This window comes from Primulina eburnea, chromosome 16, assembly GCF_022965805.1.
Source record: "Primulina eburnea isolate SZY01 chromosome 16, ASM2296580v1, whole genome shotgun sequence".
NCBI lineage: Eukaryota > Viridiplantae > Streptophyta > Magnoliopsida > Lamiales > Gesneriaceae > Primulina > Primulina eburnea.
In genome coordinates, this window is record NC_133116.1 from 15,738,220 (window position 1) to 15,747,195 (window position 8,976).

At 36.3% G+C, this 8,976-nt stretch overlaps 1 long non-coding RNA gene across 1 annotated transcript; it reads right to left on the reverse strand.

Annotated features, from left to right (window-relative positions):
* Nucleotides 1-276: 276 nt before the first annotated feature.
* LOC140817109 (uncharacterized) lies at nucleotides 277-712 on the reverse strand. The gene is made up of 2 exons (XR_012114716.1): nucleotides 443-712; nucleotides 277-342 (listed from the first exon to the last, which is right to left on the reverse strand). It is a non-coding gene; the product is annotated as an uncharacterized lncRNA (long non-coding RNA).
* Between the last annotated feature and the right edge of the window lie 8,264 nt (nucleotides 713-8,976).

The window sequence follows — 8,976 nt, forward strand, 5'->3', positions numbered from 1 at the left end:
CACCTTTTCGGAACGTCCGAACCAACTTCGGATCTTCCGAACTTAACTTTGTTCTTAATTTCCTGCATGCCTCAATATAAAACATTAGTACATTTTTAAGCCAAGTTTTGGTATCATCAAAACAAAAACTTTGGGATATGTTACAGCATTAAAAACATTAATCTCATCCTCGAGATTTGTATGCGTTTAAGGCGTAACAGAATCCTATATTATAGTTTCGAAACTAAATAAGCCATCAAATTGTGGTGCCACCTTTGGTATTTCGGAAGCCTTCACTTTCTTCTGGGTTTTTTCAACGAAACTGCTAACTGAAGCCCCTAATCCACCGCCACCTTCTTCCATCTACAGCACCAAGAATTAAGCTAATAACAAACATTTACACAAAGATTACGTTGCAAACATTAAGCCAATTTTTTTTTTAAATTTAAAAATAAGAATTTACCAGTACAATTGGATGATTTTTATTGAAGAAATATATCCCCATTGCAGTGGCAGCTGCTGATGCAGTGATGCAAAGTGTTGTAGTGATTGGAGCCATTTTTCAAGAATTTTGTAAGTGCTAAAACTTTGTGAGTGAATGATTATATATATTTGGGTTTTTGATGTATCCTATCCATATAGAGAGGAAATGTCTATGTAGTTGTGTTGACACCACACGCATTCTTATCCATCTCCCTAAAGGGTTCCTTCTAAGTCTTATATTCAAATCTATTAGATATAATTTACCAACGGAAAAAATGACAGGAAATTATAATTTTGATTTGGTATATTTGCTTATGATGATATAAATTTTTTATCATGGATTCGGTCAGGAGAATGGGTTTTCGAATTTTTCGTAGTTGAGTGGATCGAGTTAGTGCTCTGAGTTCTGCACAAACATAAATAGAGTTAGGAAGCGCCAGAGAGTTTTCCAGCGTGACTCATCTAATGCTTAAGTCAGTCCGGAGAACAAACTTAAGAGAGATATTAATTTTAAGTGAGTGGATCGAGTCAGTGCTCCGAGTTCTGCATAGACGAAATAAAGTTAGGAGGCGCCAGAGAGTTTTCCAGCATAACCCATCTAATGCTTAAGTCAACCCGAGAACAAACTTAAGAGAGAGATATAAACGCTAAGTGAGCAACATAATGTGTGTTCTAAAACCGTGACTAATACCTAGTATTTATAGAAGCAGGAGATGGAAGTTACCTTGTTGGAGTAAGATTCTTGATAGGGTAGAATCCTACATACGATAGGAAATATCGTACGGTAGGACTCCCTGACCACAATAGCTAGGACTCTTGATGGCGTCAGGACTCTTGCCTTATCTCGATGAGATTTGATCGAATCTCGTATTTATCGGGACTCCTTATTTATTGAAGCGAATATCTTCACATTCCCTAGCTGCATTAGGTTCGGGCTTCCTGACTCCTTGAGTGGACTCGGATTTCTGGTAATAAGTTCGGACCTATAATAAACAAGGTTGATGGGTCTAGCTTTGTTAGGAATTTATGAGCCCGGACTCTGGGCTCGGACACCTTACTATATGGTTGGGCTAGGTAGTCGGGCCTTTAAACATTAAAGAGTCTCATTCCTTAAAGGGCTAGGCCAATTTTAATATAGATTTGAATATATCCAGACGTGTCAATTTTAAGGGACATTCAGGTTCTTTGTGATTAAAATATCCTATGTTGTTAAAGTCTTATTATTATATTCAACATTTTTTCAGTATAAATATTAAAAATTAGTTAGTCAACTTAATAATCAAGATGTAAATTAGATGATAGAGCACTAACTTTTTATGCTAGAGATGCATGATTCAATACTGATGCCCCCAAGATTTAGAACATCTGGGCGGATCCGAGCACACCTCCAACGACCCCCAGCCCATCAAAAGAATAGGAGGCCAAGTCCACAGTCGCGAGCCCACTCAGGGCTCGAGAATTCCAGACCCTGGTATGGAAGAGAAATGCTAAGATATGTTCATCAAGGAATAAGAGGCCCAATAAATGCGGGATACGGTAAATCGAGACTAGATAAGGATAGAGTCCTAGCCGCCATCGAGCTAGAGTTCTAGTGTTTGAAATCCCTTATCCCAGGCGAGGATCGTATCTCCAAAGGAGTTCTACACTAGTAGGAAAGCTTATCCCCCCTATAAAAACAAGGTCTTGGCGTACAGTTTGATTCATTGACACTTCCTTTTCACATAACATTATCATATTATGCACTTGAGTTTGCTCTCCGGACTTATTTAAGCATCGGGGTGGTCACGACGGATCACTCTCTGGCGCCCCCTAACCCTGTTTCTATTTGTGCAGAACCCAGGATTTTGACTCGACCCCCTCAACTGTGACGATTTGAAGACTCGCTCTCAAGACCAAACCTGAGATAAAAAAATTTGGTATCGTCAATTGGCGCCATCTGTGGAAATTGAAAGAAAGAAAGAGATAAGATGGTGAACGTTGAAGATATGGTTAATGGAAACCATGAAGACAAGAATACTAATGGCAGCCAGAGCCTGTGACCGAACTGACACAACTGATTACGGTCATGGTGGAGCAGGTATTGTCTAGACATAGAGGAGGAGGCCCGACCTGTAACATACCCTATTTTTTAAAAATTGAAATTTGTGGAAAAATAAAAAAATTCTTAAATAAGTAATAAACCTTCACATCGCGATTAAAATAATCTGCTCGTCTAAAATATTTGAAATGAAAACAATTACAAACAAAGTTTCCAAAAAGATAATTGTTTAAACATCGTAAACAGTCTCGTGAAAATCAGAGTATTTGAAATATGCATATTGACTTAAAAACGTAGGCGGTCCTCGGGTTTAGCCTCCTGCGCAGATCGAGCCGGCTCATTTGTCCCCACCCCTCGTCTCCTCATACTCGCCCTCACCTACATCAATCAAGTCTAGTGAGTCTAAAGACTCAACATGTATAAACTGAGAATAACAAATACTACTTTATAAAAACCACATGCATTTTAAAGTAGAGCATACATACTTGAACTTGAACATACGTACATAAACATAGAGGTGCCTTCATTTCATAAAAATTTTCATAAACATACTTGAATCATACATAATTGAACATGCATAACATCATTTTGCGTAGAGATATGTTTAAAAGTAAGTGACCCGTAACATAATGCGCCTGATCAGACTAAACCACAGTACTGGGCTGACAGGGATGTCCACTACCACATACATGAGATCCCCAGTCATGCTTTATCGGGTGGATTGGTCCCTGGTCATGCTTTACCGCTTTCCAATCCTGATCTAAAACCAGTCATGCTTTACCGGGGTGGAGAGGTGTAACGCTCCGAAAATTTAAAGGTCCACGCAAACCACATGTATGCAATTAATAAATTCTCTTGTATTTTAGTTAAATGTTTTAATTGCATGAATTAATTATGTTGTGCATATTTGCATGTTTAAAATTATATTTTCTACATTGTTGCATTAAAATGTACATTTAAAAGATTATTCGAGTTGCGATCGAAGAACGTAGACCGATGGTTGAAAAATAGAAAATGATTTTATTGGTTAATTGTTTTGAATTATTTAAATTAAGGGTGATGCTTTTTCATTTTTTTGAAAATATGGGGTTTTGAGTTGATTTTATACTCCCGGACGTAAATTTTATCGGTGTTAGTTTTTCAATTAAAATACGAGCGTTTTGGCAACCTGGCTAATAAATTCATAAATTTATTTAAACAAAAACTATTTTTATATTTTAGTTAAATCATAATCATGCACTAATGGGCCTAAACTTATGCTTAATAGGCCTAAAGCCTTAATTAGTGAATTAATTAATATATAATATGTAAACCCTTACCAAAACCCTTCACTTTGCAATTGAAAACACACGGCCACACACTTCTAAATTTCAGAAACTCTCCCCTACAACACTCAAGTCACGGCTCACACACAAACACACTTTGGGAAGAAAAATTCGAAGGTGTTCACGGAGAAGATAGCCTAGGTTCGGTCCCGTTCTTCTTCGTCAACGGTTTTTCGTGCGTATATAACGCAAAGGCACACCATACATCTCTTTTCTCATCCATCATATCATATTATTGTTTTAATTATTGTATGCATGAAGAACATAAATTTATTTTCAGAATTTTCGGAATATTACATGCACACATGAGGAAAGAATACTTTTGATTAAAATAACCTGTTCTTTGCATGTTAAGGGGCTGCCATGATGTCAAAGTAAGTTTAAGCAAAGCTTTTATGTGAATTAAATTCCCACACACACAAACCCAACTCACGGCTGAAACAAAAAGCAACAAGAACAAGAGAAATTCTACTGTCAAGTGTTTGGGGTGATCGGGTTTCATGGTTAAGGGGTTGGCTTGGCTGGCGAGGCTCGGCTAGAGTCTGTCACGGGTCAGGGTGAGAGTCCTAGCATGGCTAGGACTCGGTTTGGAAGGGCTGGGAGGAGTCCTTGCAAGCAAAGACTCCTACCCGAGAAGCTGCACAAAATGGTGCAGAATTCGTATGACTTGGAGGGGCGTAAGGTCTCGGTCCAGGGCTCAGGGGCTGGGCTAGGACGACTCTTTAGAGTGTTAGGAAGGTGTGAGGGTGAGTGGTTCTAGGCCTGGGCTCGCTGGCAAGGTCCAAGAAACAGGTAACAAGAGTCGTTGTCAAAGTGGGTTTCTCGGCTGGTTCTTGTAGCTGTTGTTGTAGCTTCGGTTTCAGGGGCTGTGGTCGAGTCATTAGGTCCTTAGGGTCCCAAGAGGGGTGCACTAGGGTCTGGGCATGGGCTGGGCAGGCTGGGTTGGCTGCTGGCTCGAGAGGAAACATGAGGATGTGAGGGAGGCCCTTGTGCATGCAGGTTGGTGTTTCTGATCAAGGAGGTTGTGCGTAGGTTCCAGGGCTTGGGCTGGTCTGGGCTTGGTCTGGGCATGGTCCAGGGAAATTTTTTTTCTGGTGAGCTCGGTGTTTAAGGGCTGGAAGTGTCCTAGGTTGTCTAGGAGCCGAGGAGTCCTCATGTGCTTAGGAGTCTCACACTTGCACACATACATGCAATAGGGTCACGGGCAGGAGGTTTTTGAGCAAACTATTTTCTGGTTCTTTGGGCTAGGAATGGTCAGTAAGGTCCCTAGATGGGTTGTCTAGGTTTTGGCTCAAGGTGGCTCGGGCGTGGCTCGAGTAAATTGGGAGATGGCTCGGGTGGTTCGATAAGGTGTCTAAATCGAAAATTAAAGAAGTAAAATTGAATCTATGGGTCCGTGGGGGTGGATCATGAATTGAAAGGGTAGAATAAATCTTAAAAATGTTATGTTAAAAATTTGAGATCAAAATAATGAGTTTTGGATTTATTCAGGATGTAATCGCCGCACGAAATGCTAATTAACGAGTTAATTGAAACGCCTAGTTTTATGCTTTATAAAATTATAAAAATTTATTTTTAAGCTTAAATAGTTATTATAACTCTAAGTTTTTAATTTGAGAATTTTATATTAAGGTTTGGTTTAATTCGGGATTAAAACGTGTTAATACGTCTTATTTAAAGATTAAATTAAAAGTCCTCAATTTAAGCTAAATAAAAATATGGAAAAATTCATGTAGGCTTAAATGATTATTTGGGACATGTTAGAGTCAATGGAATTAAGAAAAAGGTCAAAAACAAAAAATGTCACGTCCAAGGGTTAAATGGTCTTTTTACACCGAAAAATTAGTAAACGTCATGGCAGTGCTCTAAATGATATTTTTATGATATTATGGTGATTTTTAAATGTTTATGAAATGTTCATGATTAAAATATGATTTTTAAATGTCCATGGATTTTTATGATTTAAGGAAGACATTTAAAAGACATGTTGCATGCTTGGTTTCAAAAACAAAAATGTTATGTTATGCATGATTTTATAAAGTAATGAGAATGTTAAACTTTAAAGTAATTGTGCTATTGGTAACGGTATGAGGTAAAGGTGGTAACGGTTTGTGGTAACGGTAAGAATGATAATATCGTGAGGGGAAAAGGCCCAGAGGGAATCCATTTATGGGAAAAAGCCTCAGAGCGAACCCCGACGATCGTATTTTTATTCGAAAGAGGATAGGCCAGAGCCCAGTTGACCGGTGAGAGTGTTGCTGGAGTCCCCCGCCGCCCAGTACTGCAGTTTCATGTAGATGGATCGATCGACTATTTAAGTTCATGTCATGTTGAGGAAAGTCACAATTAAAGATCTGAATTCAACAAAGGAAAAGGAAAGGAAAAATGTTTATGATCATGTTAAAGGTTTTATTTCATGTTGAGGAAAAAGGAAAAAAAGTTAAAGTTTATGTTTGCATGTCATGAAAAAGTTATTTTTACGTAAAAGTATTTTCACTGTTGCATGTGGTTTTATACGTATTATTTTTTATAAAGATTATGGTGTGTTGAGTCTTTATACTCACTAGGTGTGATGGATGCATGTGAGGTTGAGAGAGGTCTTGACGGATGATTTGACTGGGCCGAAGGCGCACCCAACTCGAGGACCAGCGCTTCTACTTTTCCGCATTTACGATTATGATTCATGATTTACGTTAAAAATTTAAAACTATTTATTTATGCTTTTGAGGGACTTTTGAGAGGTTTAGTATGGGATATACTTTTCAAATTTATTGCTTTTTAGGTTTGGTAGACATGCGACAGATTTTATTTTTATGACTATTCCACTTGATTTTTAAAATGATAGTTTGATGATGTTTTATTTTAAAGAGGAAAATATTTTAATATTTTCATGATGTTTATGTATATGGCCGAAAATTGAGCGTTTTAAAAAAAAAATTCTAGTACTTTTAAGCAATAAAAGGGGAGACGTTTCAGTTGGTATCAGAGCAAAGATCTTGTAAAGGGTTGTGCCACCATCAGCGCCGAAAATATCAGTCGTCCAGCCTCAAAGTTGTAAATTTTACATTCTTTATATGATTCAGTATGACGTTATGTTTAAGATTGCATGACTTTGTTATGCTAAAAGATTATATGCTTCATGATTTTTATACGTGTTACGATATGAAATAAGAAATTATTTGATTTCAACGCATGTTGGCTTCGTGGTGGAATTGGACTATGTTGATTTTGGGTTTTAGTATTGACATTATACTTTTTGGGTCATAATCTAGTCGTGAATATTAGGAATGATTTTGGGAACGTAGATTTTTCTAAGAAATTACTGATGACTCATGGTAACTAGTTGAATTAATTTTTGGGAATTACTCATAAGTAATAATTATTCGAAGATTGCAACGACTTTGGGAATAATAAAATGTATAAATTGGGATTTTAAGTTTTGATGAAAGGTAAGATTGGTTATATGAATCGATTTTTGGGTGAATAAGGTTAAATTATCAAAATTACGTCGTGGGAAACTGTAGAAGAAAATTAAGAATACCGAGAACTTATGGGTTAACTATATGATTTTTGAAATTAAGGATCAATTAGGATGATTTTTGAGGAAATAAAGAATTGATTTTGCAATTTTTAATGTAAAACACGTAAAACCAGACTACGTATAAGTCATGCATAATTACTATTACTTAAATTAAAATGATTTCTTTTATATTTAAAGAATTTTAAAAGTTTTTTAGTCATGATCATTTATTTTAATCGCAGAAGGTTGATTATTATCTTTTCAGTTAAATAAGCGAGGCCGGACCGGAGTTGGAGTATTGAGATAAAATTTAATGATAAGAAAATATTCCTAGAATTTTTTTAAGAAAAAGAATAATTATTTTAATGAAAAAGAATGTTTAGAGATTTAATTAATTAATTAGAGATAAGTAGTAAATAAGTTCTTTTATGTCTAATTAATTAAAAGCCTAAATTAAAATATGTGACCAATTGAGATAAATTAATCTAGGCTTATTTTATTTAAGAAATTATAATTTAACATGTTAGTAATTTGTTTTAAAGAATTAGCTATGCATGCAAGATAAATACTATCCTAAATTAAATTATTATTCCACTAAAATACATAATTAGTGTTTAAAACTTTAAGGAGATAAAATTCAATATTGAAGCAATATTTTGCCCTCCATTGTCTTGCAAATTTTCGGCCACCTCATTAAAATTTAATTTTGTTTTTACAACTCACCATTTTGATCTATTTCCTTATTCTTTCCTTGGTAGATAATCCCTTCATTATTAATCATCATAAATCATGATTTAAGCAATATTCTCCCTTACTTTTGATAAGAAATAATCGGTCACCTAACCTCCAAAATCAACCCCCAAATCCTATGATATCATATCATTTTCTATCTAACAAACAACTAGGATAGAAAGATATTGATTACCATTCAAATCCCATTTAATTAGTAGACTTTCCCTTCATTTCCCTAGCCATTCTCCTCCCCATATTCTCGAAAATTTCAGAGAGAATTCAGTAGCAAAATCGTGAGAAGCAAGGAAGAAATAAAAGAGAAAACAAGAAAAGTAAGAAAGAACTCCGTCTCCGCCGCCCCGTGTCGTCGTATCATTTTTGTTTTCTTGTCAAACGAATTTTAGGCATGTCTATACCCTTCTTTTCTCTTCAATCAAGTTATATAAATACTTTAAAACATTATATGCATATGATTCATAGAGCAAAACAGATTTTTTGGACAGCAACTTTCGAAAATGGTGTACAGATTTTTTTCGGCTTCCTCCTATGCTTCACGTTTGGTATTGTTTTTGTGGTTTCAGGGTTCCTCCTTGGCATGTCTAGGAAGTGACCAAGATGACTTTTCATGGCTTGGTTCATGGTCCCATCGTATTTTAAAACAAACAAGACAAGTAACCCATGGTTTTGATTTCTGTTTTTTTGTGTTTGAGTTGGTTTGCTTTATGGTGTTAGGTGGGTTGTGGTTGGCCTCTAGCCCATAGCCATGACTTATACAACACCTTAACATGTCTAGCATGGACCATGGTTAACCTCATATCCATTGGATCCTTCATTTGACAACAAAACAAGCAACACCCCCACGCGTGCAATGTGTGTTCTCGGGTGAAGCTTGGGATTGT